The sequence below is a fragment of the Pagrus major genome, chromosome 24 (assembly GCF_040436345.1).
Source record: "Pagrus major chromosome 24, Pma_NU_1.0".
Taxonomy (NCBI): domain Eukaryota; kingdom Metazoa; phylum Chordata; class Actinopteri; order Spariformes; family Sparidae; genus Pagrus; species Pagrus major.
The window spans coordinates 5,975,146-5,990,561 of NC_133238.1; the positions used below are offsets into that span (position 1 = coordinate 5,975,146).

Consider the following 15,416-nt stretch of genomic DNA (forward strand, 5'->3'; position numbering starts at 1 on the left):
TGTTACATTGCCGATCCTACAATTTCATGATTTGCCCAACTACATAAAAGGAAAATTAGCACTGAAGATTGGCACTGGACACAATTTCTGAGGTGCAGAATCATCCAGTATGGACATTATTTATATAGGGTAACTTTAACCTGACTTCAACTTTAACTTTAACAAACCATCTACCGTGGCAGGTTAAGGTAAAGGATCCTTGACTAAAATGAGTACCCAGATGGGTTGTTTCGCAAAATTGTGTTTTTTGCAAACATCATCTGACACCTTTTTGAAAAGGGCAGGTACTGGCAGATTATTGGATGAACCATCTGTCTATCACCTTCTACCACAGGCTAACTTCAATGATCAGATCAACAGTAGGAGAGTGCTACCACCAGTGGAGCCAATTGGTAAATCAAACTCTGATTGAAGTTGCAAATCGATGGATTTTTCCCCTCTTGAATCGGTCTCAGTCTCAAAGATCCCATATCGGTCGGGCTCTAATGAACTCGTAATTGTAGCTGCTTCACAGGGTAATGGTTTGCTTGCAGGGCAGCTGGATTCGCAAGATCACAGGTATGTAATCTTGCCAGGCTTCAAGCTATGCACTCGTGGCCGGTCAAAAAATGATTGGACCAGTCAGCGACATTGTAAACAATGCTGGCACCCTGAAGAGGTTAGCATGGAGAACTGTTAGCAGCAGTTTGTCCTTTTCCAAACACTTCCTAGCGTCTCCTTCCCAGATGGATTTGTGAAACAAACCATCTGGCATGTCAGGTTAAGATAAAGGATCCTTGACTAAAATGAGTACATACTGTTGTTATATGGATCACATGTGTATGTCCCATTTTAAACAAGATCTTGTTTATACTTTCCCTTCCCTCCCCACTTCCCCAGATTGGATTGGACAGATAGCTTTAGTAACTGACAAACATGGCTGTGATGCTAAATGATAAACTAGCAGCCTTTCAGTTTTATGCAAGGCTATAATAGGCTCCATAGCAACATCTGCGTCCTCTTGGTTGATTAATAAAAGATAAATAAGAAAAACATCGAAAACATTCAAAGGTCATTTAATTGAGTTGTGAATTGTACCGCTAGAACTAAATACCACTCTTTCATGAGTCCTGTCTGGTAGAAAAAAATATCACAGCTTGAGTTTGAGTGACATTCATCAATCTCCCCCGCCGTCACCTGCTGGGTCAGGCTCTTACATGAGGTCATACCCATTTCAGCGAGGAGGACATGGGGGGGAGAAAATCAGTTGAGGTCGTGTTGCACAGGCTGACACATGTTAACGTTCGAAAATATGTCCAGGGGTGACGAGGTCATGGAGGATTTTCCATCCGGCAATGAGTTACTTTTTCCTCTCCACTCCTCAGACTGTAAAGCTGCCTTTTCTCTGTAATGACTAAAAGTTCAATGAGGCTCTTATATCTGTACCTAGTTCCCAATTTCTGCCTCGGCTCTCGGAGGCTGAAATGGAGTGGGCGTGTGAATAAATCTTGAGGGATCCTGCTTCACCTTGCGCTGCCTCTCTCACTGAAAACAGTCTGGAGGGAAGAAGGATGAAGAGCTAATCCCTTTACCTTCTGCTGACTCGTCAGCCTCGAACACTGCCGCCCGGGATGCATCTGCAGATGTTGAGGATTTCACCTTCTAACTTTCCAGGCATTAGGCTTCCCTTGGTGTTTACGTAATGTCCACACTGTATCCAAGCGCTCTGGCCCGAGATCTGTGGGCTTTTGTCCAACCAAATCGTCGTTAGATCGCAGAAAGTCACCCTGAGTACATATGAAAGCCATATGTCTGACAGTAAGAGATTTATTTTATTGCAGTTCTCATTCTGTCTGTTTCTCTCTCACACAGGCACACAGTCAGAAAAATATGCCTAGGCTGTCTATTAAACTCTGTTTATTTAGCTGTGTTACAGTAGCTGGTTGGGTACAGAGGGTCTACTCATCCACAGGCCATCTGCTGATGGTTTGAAGGTCCATATACAGAACTGTATGATCATCTATATGATCTGTACTACCTGCTCTCCAACATAGTGTGTTCATATCCAACTATTTCCATTATCAATATGCCATCTGGATTACAATGTACAACATAATAAACACAATATTCATATTTAACCTTTCTGCCTCACATGGCCACTGAAGTTATTGTGTAGTTAATGTGGTTACTCAAAACAGAAACAGACTACTTTTCAACTCCTCCACCGTGTTGCTCAAGCAAAGACAGTGCAAGAATCCCAATTTAACCTAGAAAGCAACTTTATAAATATAACTATGTATACATGTGTGTAAAAACTGTTGGGCTTTCTGAAATGGGCCACAGATTATATAATATTATTTTCTTGTTATTCAATTTTAGGAGGAGTTTTGGGGGGTTTTTTTTGTTTGTTTTTTCAGTTAAATTAACCTGAGTTAAAAAAAATTTAGGGTTCTTCCTGAAGGGCTGAGGTTCTATCCAGAACCAGTGCAGTTGAATATGAGGGTTGCTGCACTCCCACTGGCTCCTGTTGCAGTCAGAGAATGCTGAAGTGACGCGTGTCATGGGGCAGCCGATAGTTCCAAACACCGAAGAGTTCCAGCTCTGAACCCCATTCATTTGCAGTATTTCCCAAGCACGCTGGCTGGTAAGATGATGAAATGACTTCATTTTGTTGACATTTTAACGCATTAACTGACCTGTCATCAATCTATGCAATAATGGTATTTTACATAAACAGCTTTCTTTTAAAGTTTGTCGTAAGATAATCGCTCATTAGATCATAACTGAAACATTAACGTCAACAACATTTCATTATCGGCCTTTATCATCATCAGATGATAGTCAGACTACATTAAACCTTAAATTAATGGCAGTTGTTGGTGTTCAGTTGGCATGAAAAGTTCATCTTCAGTTATTAGATTTAAGCTCAGAGTTTGTTAAACAGGCCCCAGATCTGCTTTTCTTCCTGCTGTTGTGGAAATAAATAGTATTTCAAAACTGTCACCATGTTTTCGGTCAACAGCGCCATTTGGAACTATTGAAAGCTACGTGTACCACGTAACTGCGTGGCGACAAGAGCTGCTCAAAGAGCAAATGGTGCGATGCAACTCTCATATTCAACGGCACTGCCCAGAATAATTTGCTTTTTGCTTCTGGAGAACTATTTTTTTGAAAAATCATTCTAAGAACCGTCTTTGGAAGAAAGAGCTCCTCAAGGTTTTTTTTTTTTTTTTTAAACTTTGGTATTTAAAGCTCCTCAACCTTGCACGTTGACCTGTTTTTCAAATGGGTTTGGGTTTTGCTTCTCAAGTGAACAGGCTTAAACCAGTTTGATTTGATTTGACCTGACTGAATAAGTATTTGGCATTATTAAAAGTTCTGAAAGTTAAAAGATAGGCAGCTCTCTGTGGTATTCACCCATCCATAACATGTCATACAGGGGTCAAGTACCAGAAAACAGCTTAGAATAATACAGCTGTGGTCAATAAATGTATCAGCCCATAAATTACAATTGCCAACATAAACCACCATATTCAGAACAGTTAGCTGTCCCCTCCCTCCTCTCTACGTCACCACATTTGCACAGGAAGATCCTGCTTTCTGCGTGTTCAATGAACAGATAGGACCGCCTCTTTAAGGAGTTCTCCATCCTGATTTGATGAGGCGGGCAAGGGATACCAGACAATTTCTTTTCTCTTTTACTGCATGAGTGAGGGGGAGAGACATGGGTTGTTGACACTATATAACAGTGATTTCTGTTGGAGCACAGAGCTATTTAATAGTTATTTGATAAGAAAATAACACTTAGAGCGGCTTTAACCATTTAGTCCAGCAGTAAGGCATGATGGCAAATGTGGGCCGTCATGGAAGAGAGTCAAGATTTAGGTCATCACATATCAATGGTGATGACTTTGGTGTCTCTTCAGTTGGAGTACCTGCCCTTGATTAGGAGTTTGTTCACAGCTGTTCACACACCTGTTGTGTGATCACCTGCAGCCTTCATCTGTGTAGGAGTTGATAATAGAAGCTGGATTGAAGTGACGGAAGATGAAAAACCTTCAGAGAATCCAGGTAAGCTAAATCTAATATTTGAGTTCTGTCAGCTTAGTCTAGCTAAGGACTGTTTTAATGCTAGCCTGTGTTTCTTGTGTTCTGAGTGTGTCAGTGGAGGCTCTTAGTCGAGGAGCTGGAGGACAGACTTATTCAGCTTTTCAGCTGTCACCATCATTATGTGCCCTGCATTACTTTATTGTTTGTAGATGGCTTCTGATTGATCTGGTGTAGTAAGTGGACCCTGACTTGATGCTAACTGTGTTTCCTTTCAGATCAGAAGACTTCAGCTGCTGAGGACAGCCAGATGTGCCTGTGTCCTGTCTGTCATGTTGCTGATTCCACTGGTCGTAAGCTCACTTTTGACCTGTTTCCCTGAGACCTACGCTGCCTCTCCTGTTGGCTTATCCTCAGATTGTCTCCCCTTCCTATCCATTATTGTTCGAGGATTTTAAAATAAAAGTTTGCCTTATTAAAAAGACATTGTTCTCATCTTAGAGCTGTTCTGGCTTCTTCAGGTGCCTCGTGCCAGGACTGATCTTGGAGCTGCTTTTAGTGTTAGTGCTGCAGTCGCGTGGAATCTCTTGCAACATGAACTCAAACTGAATTCTCTTGTGTCACTTGCATGTGTTCAGTCTTTACTAAATAACCATCCACCACCAGCTTGATGTCTCTGTTCATGCTCATGATCGCTGAAAATAAAGGCCTCAATTGATTATCTGACTCCTGAATAAAGGTTTTAAATGAACTGAACTGAACTGAACAATAGCTTGGAGGATAATCTTGTGTTCTTTATTCCCTACATCAATTTGATAACGTAAGTCAGTAGTTACTTTGCAGATTACAGGCTGCATCACAGCCAAAGCAGTGCTTCTTAAAATAAATGCATTTTTATCCCCGATTGGATTAAAAACAAAAACACGAAACAAAAAAACCCCACTGAGTCCTGTAATGATAAAAATGCTGAATATCAGATCAGATAATCGATCAGGTGGGTAATCAGACAACACATAGAATACAGCATGTGTTTTTATAACTTACTTTGAGGCTTGGGGAGTAATGGAATACATCTAACAAGATTACATAATTAGGAAACAAAAAGGCAACTGTCTTTCATTACAGTTCCAGAAAAAAACATCTGTAATTAGATTACAGATAACAGAAAACAATTTTAAAATAAAGAATGATTTACAGTATAGTCTGTAACCATCACCAGCAATTCACGAGTCTCACGCAACATCACTGTGGTCTTAAGTGAAGCCAACAGTATGCCACAGTACCACCGTATGTACCAGCTCTCTGAGGTGTTTTCCAGAAAGCTGGTTTAACCAATGGAGCCCAACCTTGAACCGAGTTAATGAACCCTGAGATGGAAAACTATACTTTCTAACTTTATTCACTCAAATCGGAGTATGTTCACTCTGGGTTTGCCTCATTAATGGATACAAGAAAAGCTATCATCAATGTTGATGAAGGTTCTGAGTCATCCAGGTTATGGTAATTTTAAGTGCTGTCATCAATGGAGCTCTGATTCTATGATTTTCCAAGGCAACACGTAAATAAACGGCAGTGCCTCCATTTAAATCCTGTGGACGTAGACATATTAATGCATGTACATATATGCGGGCTGTGCACATTTATCTTCAAAAGAGGAGCCTTCATCAGAGCGAGGGAAGGTGTCATTGAGTACACACCATAAAGTTTTATTCAGTGTGGTCCATTAATTCATCTTTCACAAAACATACATTTACTTGAGGAGGATTTTGGGTATTTTTAAACGTTATTTTTGCTTTTGGCGGTGGAAGGAAGAGTGGTAATAGACATGGGGAGGACACTCCACACAGAAAAGCCAGATGGATTTGACCCAATGATATTTCTGTGAGAGGTCAGTGCTAGTCACCATGCTGTCCTCAAAGAACATAACATTTTCATTTATTTATTATATTTAAATCAGTGGCAGCAGACAGTTCGCCTGTCCACTCTACCAAACAAGCCTAGAGAAACTCGGCTGAAGAGCGGCTCTGGATAATGAGTGACGGCCCCATGGTCACACTGAACTCCCCACAGCTCAAAAAACACAGAAAACAGACCAGAGTTTCTGTTTGAGTCAACAGTTTGAGTCAAGCATAAAGAACACAGCCAAAGAAGCCAGGGATCTTAGGTAGGATCCATAATAACGCAGCTCAGAGGGAAAAAAATAGTAAGGCAAAATATTTTGAGAGGACGCAAAACATATTGTGAGGTAACAAAGGTTTTCGAAAAGAAGATTCTCACCATGACCCTTAGGGCCCTTTTTCAAAGCATTCTGCCTTTTCTTGCAGCTGCTCCAAGCACTTCGAGTTAAAAATCTCTCAACTTTTCACAAAAGCGCTGGTGACATCACCGTGGCTCTCTTCTTTTTTCTCGGCCTAGGCGATAATATTCACCATATTTTTGTCTCCTATGGATCATGTCATGCACCCACATCCTCCGTGCTCCGATGTCAAGTAAAAAACAAACAGATAGTTAACCTCAAAGGATCAGTGTCGATCATGCAGCGGAGGTTGTCAAGATATTGTTGTCTTAGAGACAAGTTGCACAAAGGCTTCATCTCTGTACTGCTGAGTGCACAGACAGAGCTTCTGCCTGCAAAAAATGCTATGTGGGCTCTTGGGGCTCTGTAGAAACACAAGCACTTTTAGTGGACATAACTTTGACGTGTTATTGTGTATACCACTGCGTTTTTCACAAAACGCACCCTACTCCGCCAATGAAAGGTTGAGCAAGGTAACCAATGAAGGCAATAACAGCCTCAGCCTGTCAGTTAAGTGGCATATATGAACAGTTTTATTGGATGTTTAGGATGATGTTACAGCCATAGAAGCTGTGCAGGGACTGCCATCTGAGGCGATCTACTGGACCTATTCCAGAACTATTGGTAAGTAACACAACTCAATTTAGAGCCCAGATTTAAAAATAATGGAATTCACATTTACCTTTTATTTTACCATTTACTTTACCTCCTTCTTCTTCTTCTTCTTCTTGTAAAGGGCACCCTCTCTTAAACAAATGTTTTGATAAACTTCAAGAACACTGAGTAAAGTTTGACTAAAAAGACAGAGAAAAGATACCCACAAGAGTTAAACTTTTGTGGTGGGGGTGAATCTTTAAACTGAACAGAATCAGTAGGATTTAGCAGTTGAGCTTATGGCCAGATAGCTTAGTTATCAACAGGCTGCTGTAGGGGTGGAGTGATTATCGACCTGGCCAATTATCGGAGGCTGAAATTCAGCATTATTATTATTATTAGCATTGATTATCAATATCTGTGTTTTAGGTGTCCAATTGCCAATAAAATAAATTGATTTAAAAATACACTACTTTGGCTCTGATGCAGCATTCTCCATTTGTAGGCACCACTACAGTATGTAGTTTAACGCAATGTCCCGCCCACAACACTGTCTGATTGGTTACACATCACAAGTAACAGCCTATCAACAGTGAATAATCTGAATCTGCAAAGCAACTACTAACTAAAGATATCAAAGAAACGTTGAGAAGTGGAAGCGTAAAGTAGTAGAAAATAGAAATACTCAGGTAAAGTACCTCAACATTGTACTGAAGTTCAGTACTTGAGTAAATTTTAGTTAGTTACATTCCATCACTAGTTCTTAACTTTAATAGGATTTTTGAGAATAAGATTTTTATTTTTTCTGCAAATGTACGGTATATTCCACTAATGGAGAGCAACATAAGCTAACATTAGCCCACATAAATATAAAGGACCAGTGTCCAGCACAACACAGAAGTTCCACAGAGCCCCTTTAAATGAGGTTTGTTATTGAAAATACAACAGAATTGTCAGAATGATACCAGTAATCTCTCATCACAGTATATTGTATTAACATATGACTGTGTGAGCCAGTGCGTTCACATATAATAACTGGGCTGTTTAACATTCTTGGACTCAAGATGACTAAGAGACGTTCTGTTAAAATTATAGTCCATGCTCATATTAAATAGTCCAGCAGTAGCACTAAATTCCTCATTTCACAGTCAAGTTTTAAAACAGAAGCAGCCAACTTGGAGGACATGTTGGAAATTCGGCCACTTTTGGGTGGCTGAATTATCGTTTATTCTAATGTGAGAGTAATGGGATAATTTATTCAAAACAGCTTGGCTTTAACAAAGTTAAACTGAAAACAGAGTAATTACTCCAGAATTTGGTCCAGTCATTAAAATTAAAGGACCCACATGATCAGAAGATGTAAGAAACCCTCTGTTCTGGTTCATTTCCCCAGATTAAAGTAACCACTCTTCCTCTCCTGAAAAAATCACTGTTGACAGAATTTTCCAACTGCAGTGTTTTTATGTGTTTTTACAGATTGGGTCTCAGGCTGTATATACTTTTAGCAATTGAAGCACATTCCTGTGGTCCCTGACCCTCTCATCATGGACCAAACCTCACGGAAGGAATCCCTCATTGTAAAGATGAAACACAGAACTCAGCAAAACTAATCGTGATTTGATTAAAAAGCTCCAATCAAATAATGTAATGACTCCCAAACTAAGGCTATTGAGTCTAACCGAGCACTGTTGCGGCTCTTGTCTATGTATTTTCTCCTTCATTCACTGCACTGAGGAAATACATTGAAACTCCAGAAATCATCTATCTTTTTATTTACAGACAGAAGTCTATTTGATCGCTGCACAGCTGTAATTTACACTGACATTCAGTCTTAGTACAGATGTCATAACACTCCTTCCACTGTGGGAATGTAGAAGTGTTAGATTCACACTCAATCCATCAATCAGCTCTGCAGGGTCTGCTGTGTGATTGACAGCATGTCAGCCAGAGGCAGTTTGTATGATAATCATCACCACGTTGTTATGAAATTACATATCTATTTGCTGCTTTCTATCAGGGACTGCTGTATCACACTTGTCATTCAACTCTCAGTTCATTGAAGCTTTTTCAACAGATAAAGATACTGCTGTCAATACCTGGGGCTCTGCTGCCTGTTTTGTCTTTTCATTTCTGACTGGGTTAATCTAGGTCGTGATTGGTTCACACAGCTTAATTTACATTTTTCACAAAGTTTGGAGAAAAATTACATAAGGTATTAACTGGCTTACAGCTAATGCAACTACTGAGTGCTGCAGCTTTAAATTAGCTTGATATTTCCTTGGTCATTATGATGGTGCAGGTTATTAAAGGGGCAATGTGTAAGAATTTTAGCTTAAAACATTCAAAATATAACTAAAATTATCATCAGAATATGAAATAAAAGATTTGACATTATGTCAAAGACATGTAAGTATTGTGTTACAGTGATATCAATTGAAATTAGCATGCTAACCAGCTAGCCCTGGGCCCAATAAGCTCTCCCTCCTAGCAGGCCAAAGCTCCTGTGCTAGCGTCGTAAACACAGACACTTCTCCAGTAATCCAGCTAGCTGCACGGCTAACTGAGCCAACAGTGGCAGCAGTCATGGATGTATAAGCAGAATACAGTTAGCGGCAGTTAGCAGTTACTCTGGAGATATGCTGTCCCTATTTGAGTATGAATTCATACAGATGGCCAATTCTTACATATTGCCCCTTTTAAGATATAATATATTTGAATCCTACATTAAACTGTGTAAAAACGACTAAACCTTTGCTGTATATTTTATTAAGTTTTGTACTTAGATTATCCCAAATATTCCCCACAGTGTTCCACAACTAGAGACACATTTACTCAAGGTAACATCGGGCCTACATTTCATTTGGTGCTATAACTTCCAGTAGAGAGTCTGCTGTCTGCTGTTAATTTCACATTACCTTCCACTGCTCATTGGAAGCCACTCATGGTAAAAGTCAATCAAATATCCTGGAAGCAGACAGCCTCATCAATCCTGAGAGCAATCCGTCAAGCTGCTTGGTTGGCATTCATTTTCTGATTAACGGCCTGCTTCTTCTTCTCAGGTAATAACTCTGAGGAGTGACGAGGAGTTCCAGGAACAGAACTGCTGGAAAATGGAGAATAATGTTGTTTGTATTGGAAGCGAAGGCTGTGAACGCTTTCACTGTTAGTTCATTGGATCCTGCTTTGGAAATTGGCCATTTTTGCATTGAGCAGCACAGTTATGCTCAGAATCCATTTAGGATGTCACACTTTCTGCAATGTGCTTTGACACCTCTTTGTTTTCTCTCCCACCACTTAGCCAGCTGTGAGGATCGATCCGCTGAAACTCGACTGTAAACTGCTGAAGTAGACTCAGTCCACCAATCAATGAATTTACACTCATGATATGCCTCGAGTGGCAAGAAATGGACTGAGGCAGCTTTTCAACAAAGTGATGTAATAACCTTCTTTCTATCTAATTACCCCTAAAACCTTGGTTTGATTTTTGTAGCTCTGGCCATTGGCTCTATCACTAATGATAACATCATAAGCCCTATTTCCATGGGACCATCGTGTTTCCTGGGGACCTCTAGCAATTTGTAATAATCCTGGAGGTCGTCTGTGATCTTATTCCTGTTTTACCTATCATATCATATCACTTACTTACCTATCAAGTCCATGTCGCTGATTTGATGTTTTGTTTTTTTTTGTCAGTACAGCTGTGAATGTGTATTCATGCTTGTACACAGACTTGTGCAGAAAGTGGGTAAATCAATTCTGAATCATATTAATATGTGGCTGCTGAAGAACAGACGCTTTGCTTCTGTTGGTGTTACGCGGAGCCTTGACGTCATATTCAGTAACTACCAGTGCAATAGAGGCTCAGCTTTTCCTGTGCATGCACAAACTCAAACATGGGGTGATCATTTCTAAACCACAAAGTAATAACTGAAATGTGAGACCGCAGTGACCTCATTAAAGATTGTTCCCAAAAGAGCGGGCAGACATATTCTACAAGATAACCAAAATTAAATGGTTAGGAAACAAAGCAATTGGTAAAATTACAACCCAAAGTGTCTGTTGTTAACATTAATAAAAGCTTGAAGGCCCATTCCTTGCGTGAACTTAGACCGATTCTCCTCACTGTAGTTGTGTGCACTCATGGTGATGGATAAGTGACAGTTGGGTCGTGTACATTTCCAGTTTGGCCTCCAAATAAAGTAGTTTAGTTAGTGGTTTGGTTGACCATCTGACTTCTTGTGCTTTTTGCCCTGTTGAACCTCATTTTAGCTTTTGCATTCTCAGATCTCAGCAATTACTCTGCTGAATACAATGTTATCATTGTCAGCAGAGCTCATGGCCTGATGTGCAAAAATAAAACCCAAGTCAAAAAAAAAATAGTTTTGGCTGTTCTAACATTTAGCTAGTGAACCCAATATCCAGGAAAATTCAGTGTTAATACAGGTGTAAATTGGAATGCAGTAAGATGTGATCTGACTGGCCATATTGAGCTGCCTATTTACACACATAGAGCAACATAATCATCATTTGGAATAGAGTTTTTGTCCATCTGTTGAATTTCATTCCAATATTCACCCTCCTTTTACCTTTTAGCTCTGGTTTGGTCTACACAACCTTCTGAGAAAAGCATCTGGCTCTTGATCAGCTAAACACTCTATAAAGTTCAGCAGCTAACTGGGTCCGTCTGCTGTTTGGTGATGAGCAGATAGTGTACAGTGGGTTTATTAGAGCTTTTCACTACAGCTACCTGCTGCTGCTGGAGGGTTGATGAAGAGAGAGTGAATGAAAAACAGTAAATCTGTGGGCCGTAAAATCTTACCAATGGCTCAACAGGGCCGAGGCTAAGAAGCTCTGCACAGCTGGTGATAATTCTCTTTGGCTTCGTCACTACTAGCAACCTCTTTCACATCACGTTCATTTATAATTTAATTCATTGTTCATATAAAAGAATCAATTAGTGCAGCTTTTCCTTTTTTTTTTTAATATCCCCAGATGAGTTGAAAGGACAGATAATGATATTTCAGAGTGCCTGTCAGGCCTTTCCTCTATGAAGTAAAAAACATTACAGCCCACGCAGCAGTATTCAATGAAAAGACTCCGATGTGGGCAAGCTGAACTAGCGCTAGTGCTTGCAAGTGTCTTCCCTGGCTCTGATTTGAAAGTTTAGCTCGAAATGTTTAACAAGTTTGTACAGCTGGTTGTTACAACCACTTTGGAAGGCATAGATGTCCATTGTAGTGGTGCTCACATCAATCTGGATATATTGATATTTCCAATCTGGAATGTTTTCTGATGTTTCTGAAGATTGCTATCTAAACTCAGGGATTTAGGTAAACCACCCAGAGCATCAGTGGTACCCATCTACAGAGCATCGCCCTTAGATTCCACTGGGAATGTCTCTGTTACCTTCCGTGTGCCCCTTCTGTTTTGTTCCGTCCTCCATGCGGCTTCATATCCCACCCGGAGTGTGTCACCGGGCTTGCACTATATGCTGTTTTGCTGTCTGACTTCCTGTCTGGCTCGATCTGCAGATGCGGCTGCAGTTTGCTTCTGTCAAAAATAGACTCAACGCGTATTCTCTGTGGAGCAGAGTGGAGAGCTGCTTCTGGGACGCTGCTGAAACGTGCCGTGGCGCAGCGCAGCTGTTGGAAACACGAGTATTGTCTAGGCCGGCGATCAGCTCCTGGGTCGCCAGAGCTGATCATCGGCCTAGACAATACTTGTGTTAACCTAGGTTTAAATAAATGTTTTCAAATTGTGAGTTGATATTTTAGAATTAATTTATGCCTTTCCTATCATATCGTGTAGTAGTAAATAAAGCGGTAATGTTAGCTAGGAAGTGGTTGAATGCCAATGTTGAAGCTAATGGGTTATCAAATTTGTTGTTTTACCTTGAAACATGGCCGCTGTCACTCCAGATTTTCACTGGCTATTGTCTTTTAAGTTGCTGATCAATATGGGAAAAGTGAAATGATAACAATTTGTCCGATTCATAATATTTATAGGACTGAAGTTAGCATCGCCCTGGTTCCCTCGACAAAAAGCCTATGGGATTTTTGAACTGGATTTTGGATTATGACGGAAATAATCTCTGTGACAAACACAAGTTTATGATACTTACACGTTTTGTTCATCAAGATAATCTTCACAGATGAACACTACTTTTGTGATTTTTGAAGCATAAATTAAACCTCTAGCAGTACAAAGCTAATGTTAGGCTACATCACAGTCACATGACTTTAAAAAAATGCTGATTTCTGGGTTTTAGGACTATAGACAGCACCACTCTATTCGGCCACACTGGAAGAGGCAGAACTTTGCCTCTCTATGTAGCAATAACAAACATGCAATGTTCGGTTAGATTTTCAAAATAAAAGCACCAAAAGGTTTAGATCAAAACAATCACTCTCCACTATTGGCTTGACACAAGACTCAAACCTTGGCCACTTGGATATAAGTTCTATTCTTGAACCAGCTCTTTTCTACTCTGTTCGTCTTTTGCTCCCGTCATTATTGCCCCCTGCTGGTACTGCACCTCTTCACCTTTAACACCCGAAAAGAAATCACCTGTATTTTGAATGTCAAGTGTAAGCTGAAGATCTAGAGGTTCGATGAAATATTCATTCTTGAGATAAAATGATCTGATGATTCACAGAGGCACCCCTCAGGTGGTGCCTCAGGCCACATAGCTTCAGTGACCTTCCTTCCATGTGCCTTTGATGCAGGTGTGCTATATATGCCCACAGTGACATTGTGATGGATGGAAGCTCTCGGTCCAGCAGTGAGGACAGGAGGCCCTCCGCTAACCCTCCCTCAGTCATCTTTGACCTAAAGTTTCCTCCAACTTAAACACCGTCACAAAGCCGGGCCTCAGCCGCCGCGGGGCCTCTGGACTGCAGCACGTAGGTGATGGAGACATCCAGAGTAGAGGAGGGAAGCTCAGGGGCCAAAGCTAACACCACAGGTAGTGTTTCAAGAAGGATGAGCGGAAATTCAACATCAACATAAATGAGCCCAAATTTCCAGCAAATGATATCATGGCAGGATATTAAATCAGATTTGGAGTCAGTTTGGAGCTGATATCAGACAGATATTCAGGATCAAGTTTCACAAAATGGCGCAGTAACAGATTTTTCAACTTTCCCTCAGGCTGTGCTGTTTTTTTTTATGTGTGGCCCATTGTTGTACCCTGTCTGTACATGTGCCATGCTTTTTTTCAGTGGGTTTGTGTCTAGACTGCATGCTGTGTATGTGAGTCAGTGTTAATGACAGGGCTTTGAAGTTCACCTTTATCAGCCGCCCCCCTCCTCTCTTTACAGTCAGAGATGGAGAGGAGGCAAGAGCAGCAGTTTAACACCTTTCAGCCTGACATGACAGTTAATGTCAGAACTAAATGCAACACATAGTCCAGTTGTTATTATGCTATTATAATCTTTGACTTAATCTTTTCCTTCATGACAGATGAATGTAATATATACCTATACAATGGCAATACAGATATTCTATTCAATTCTATTCTATTCTATGTAGTGTAGATTACAGAACAAGTTCACACACACGATGTTTGACTTTGCTCAGTTTTTTATTAAAAGGGTAATTTGTAACATACCACAATTTTAGTTTAAAGGTCCTATTTGTAAGAAAAGATGATTTTTGAGTCTCATTCCCAACTCGTCAAATAATGACGCTCAGGGATTGTAGGATGGGACAGCATCTATCCCAAAGCGTCAGTTTTTGTGTTTTCCCTCATCTTCTCCCATCCAGCTGCTCTTGAAGCCTCTGAGGTTAGTTTGATTTCTCATAGTTCCAATATGACTCATTGAATATATCCCAGCAACACTAACCGAGCACTCTTACACTGAGCAGCGTCACAGTGTGTGCTGCTCCACCACAGTACCATACTCTGAAACTCTCCTCCACCTCTTCTGTCGTTTAGGAAAAACTTGTGGCTCCTCCTGTTGCGTCTCCGCCGTGCGCGCTGCTCGCAGCTGGAGAGGCTCCTTCACTCACTGCGGGCTGGAGAGCGCACGGGGCATTTCGGAGTTAGGCACAAACTTTTTTCCTTTAGGGACTTTTCATACAAATCTGCGCTCAATTTCTCCTTTGTTCGGATTTTCGGATTTTCTCTGTTTGTGACACCAACTTTGAGCTCTTCTCTCAGGTTTCCGTTTTTTCTTTTTTAAATTCGGATTTATCCATGTTGAAATGGAATATGAGGAGTTCCCCAGAGAGAGGCTATCAAGGTTTTGAGGTAAGAGCATCTATTTTTCATTGCAATGATATGAGCTGAGGTTTATAAAGTATTTAAGAAGCACTTTGCCTGAAACCTCCGCTGCAGAGCGGCGAGCGCAGCCGAATTTATCGGACGTCATCCATTCACGCGGAGATGGAGGCTGAGGGTCTCACTGGAAACTTGAGCCAAACTCGCATCAGTGCTCCAGCAAATTAACTTTTACTTAATAACCTGACTGCTGGGTTAGTATGACTATTATGTCACCTG

The 15,416-nt window shown here is 40.7% G+C and overlaps 1 long non-coding RNA gene across 1 annotated transcript; it reads left to right on the plus strand.

The window, feature by feature from the left end:
• The first annotated feature begins 3,950 nt into the window (after positions 1-3,950).
• Positions 3,951-4,745, plus strand: LOC141020366 (uncharacterized). Its single transcript, XR_012180833.1, has 2 exons — positions 3,951-4,050; positions 4,305-4,745. It is a non-coding gene; the product is annotated as an uncharacterized lncRNA (long non-coding RNA).
• Positions 4,746-15,416: the final 10,671 nt, after the last annotated feature.